Source organism: Perca flavescens, chromosome 11, assembly GCF_004354835.1.
Source record: "Perca flavescens isolate YP-PL-M2 chromosome 11, PFLA_1.0, whole genome shotgun sequence".
Lineage (NCBI taxonomy): Eukaryota > Metazoa > Chordata > Actinopteri > Perciformes > Percidae > Perca > Perca flavescens.
Genome location: NC_041341.1, coordinates 34,741,026 through 34,743,955, shown reverse-complemented (window position 1 = coordinate 34,743,955; position 2,930 = coordinate 34,741,026). Strand labels below are relative to the sequence as shown.

Below are 2,930 nucleotides of genomic sequence, written 5' to 3'. Positions count from 1 at the left end.
ATGGGACCTTTAAATGTCCTCAATAAAGACTAGGGAAAGTGGGACATCAACATTACAATAGAACATTTTTATTTATATATAAATTATTATAAATATATAATATCACTCAATCAGCAGTTGGCATTTAATTTCCACAAACTGATACATTTAAACCTTAAACCTATTTTAACCTATTTCACTTAAAATTGAATAAAAAATAAAGCAGGCCAAATAAATCACACTTTAAAGTGAGTTTAGGGCTTCATTTATCAGGCTTTCAAAGACAATGACATACGGTTCCAGGACGTGAGCATTAGATATACTTATGGGAGGGGGCGTATACGGGGTAAAGACTGGAAAAAAAAAAAAAAGCAGCGGACAGCGCCCGTGGTTCGAACTCCTGACCCGGAGGTCGGTGGAATTTGATATCACCATTCGATAGAAGTAACCACTGAGCTACATCGCTACCGTCACTTCAGGTAACATGTAGACTTAATAAAGCTGAGAATGAGGAAGTACAGTCAGAGGTTTTTAGAGAATATTGGTACAATTAAACCGGTACAAAGTTTAGGCTACAACAATCCACTCGCGAGTTGATATTTTAATAGGCTACTTGCAATAAAAGAAGCAAATGTTTTATTTTAAGATAGTAGGCCTATATGTCGGGTAATGCTGCGTTCATTGTGATTGATCCAAGTGAATTAAGTGCGCCATCTAGCGAATTTAACGATTTAGCATACAACAGGGAGTACAAGTGTAATTTCGGGGACTCCTGAGCACGGTATGGTCTTCTCAACCTATATTATAATTTATATTAGAATGTAATGTGCAATAACACCCTTCTTTATGAAAAGCTGAATACGTTGACAAAATAAGTTGGGCAGTACTTTAAACAACAGAGGAAATAGGAGGGAACAGTCTGCCAAAAATGAAGGAAGTTCATTACCAAACAATTAACGAGAATTATCCATGTTATTAACCTACATATGTGTTTCCCAAGTGTTGCTTTTAAAAATTACTTCAATTTTTTTTTCAGTTTTTAAAAAAGGTGGAAAAAAATCAAAGTGCCTGACACCAGCGCTTTTATTTATTTATAGAATTCATGGCCCCGAGAGATCAATTCTTAGTGTCTTGTAACACCACCATCCCCACCATCTGGTACACAAGAAATATTAAAGCGCTCATATTATGCTCATTTTCAGGTTTATAAATGTATTTAGAGGTTATACCAGAATAGGTTTACATGGTTTTATTTTCAGAAAACACCATATTTTTGTCGTACTGCACATTACTGCATCTCCTCTTTTCACCCTGTGTGTCGAGCTCTCTGTTTTAGCTACAGAGTGAGACATCTCTCTTCTGTTCCATCTTTGTTGGGAGTCGCACATGCTCAGTAGCTAGGTAAGGACTACTAGCCAGTCAGAAGCAGAGTATGAGGGCGTGCCCTGACAGTACCTAGGTAAGGACTACTAGCCAGTCAGAAGCAGAGTATGAGGGCGTGCCCTGACAGTACCTAGGTAAGGACTACTAGCCAGTCAGAAGCAGAGTATGAGGGAGTACCCTGACAGTAGCTAGGTAAGGACTACTAGCCAGTCAGAAGCAGAGTATGAGGGTGTGCCATGCTAGCAGCTAGGTGAGCATTATAACGTGTGTTCCAAAGTGACCACGTTGGTCTCTGAAGTAAAGGCTGGACTACAATAGAGCTGTTTGGAGCAGTTGGTGAACAGTGTTTTCTGTTGGAGATGGTAAGTCCCTTTGGGGGAGACTTTGGGCTTTTTCAATTTGTTAACCTATAATGTGCACAAAAAAGATATATAACACGATAAAGGAAAGGGGGGGAGCCAAAAAGCATAATATGAGCACTTTTATATCTAATAGATAGTAGCATAATGGACAAGGAAATGTAATTGTTGGTACATAATCAAACCTGCACTGAGTTAATATCTCTACTTTGTGTTTTCAGAGCCCAAGTTGGATGAAGTGTCCCAGAAGTGAACCTCAGCACTTTGCAGTTAACCTTTTTTCTAACGTCGCCTTTTCCCTGTACATCTGTGTCTGCTTAATGTCAAAGTTACAACAAACTGTTGTCTCTAGCTTTTGTATGTGAGAGTAGAGCTGTTTCAGTAGCTGGATATTTTAAGGGAATGGAAGCTAACGCATTAGATGTACATTTTGGCAGACAAAGTGAACTTAGCGCTGTGAAATAAGCTTTGTGCAGATTGATCCATGGCTGAGCTGAATGTGAATGAATAAAAACAATAAATTCCAGTTCATATGTCTTATTATACATGCCTCTTTCTGTCGCTGTCAGGTAACGTATAGTCCCACATTGCCAGACCTATCTCCACAGCGCTGCGGAGGAAGGTCTGGCTAGTCCACACAGCATTCTGGGCTAGGAGGAAAACGTGCCAGACGGACGTACTCTGTAAAATAGTCTCGGGAATATTTTATTGTGGAACGTGTACGTAGAGCAGTGAGCTCTGGAATTAAAATTGCTATTGAAAGTGTGATGAGAATTTTACTCGAAAAAAAGATAAATATAAATTGATTGTCGGTTCTAGCTCGGAATACGTTTTCCGAATCGACCGGAGTTTAGAATGCCAATGTGAAGAAAGCGGAAGGTTAGGGACATCTGGACGAACCGGAACAATCCTGTAGATTAAAGGTCCCATGGCATGAAAATTTCACTTTATGAGGTTTTTTAACATTAATATGAGTTCCCCCAGCCTGTCTATGGTCCCCCAGTGGCTAGAAATGGTGATAGGTGTAAACCGAGCCCTGGGTATCCTGCTCTGCCTTTGAGAAAATGAAAGCTCAGATGAGCCGTTTTGGAATCTGCTTGTTATGAGGTCATAAGGAGCAAGGTTACCTCCCCTTTCTCTGCTTTGCCCGCCCAGAGAATTTGGCCCACCCATGAGAGAGAGAGACATCATGGCTTTCAAACGAGCAAA

At 40.0% G+C, this 2,930-nt stretch overlaps 1 long non-coding RNA gene across 1 annotated transcript; it reads left to right on the top strand.

Moving 5' to 3' along the window:
• Positions 1-369: 369 nt before the first annotated feature.
• Positions 370-2,264, top strand: LOC114564564 (uncharacterized). Its single transcript, XR_003693770.1, has 2 exons — positions 370-458; positions 1,943-2,264. It is a non-coding gene; the product is annotated as an uncharacterized LOC114564564 (long non-coding RNA).
• The last annotated feature ends 666 nt before the right edge of the window (positions 2,265-2,930 follow it).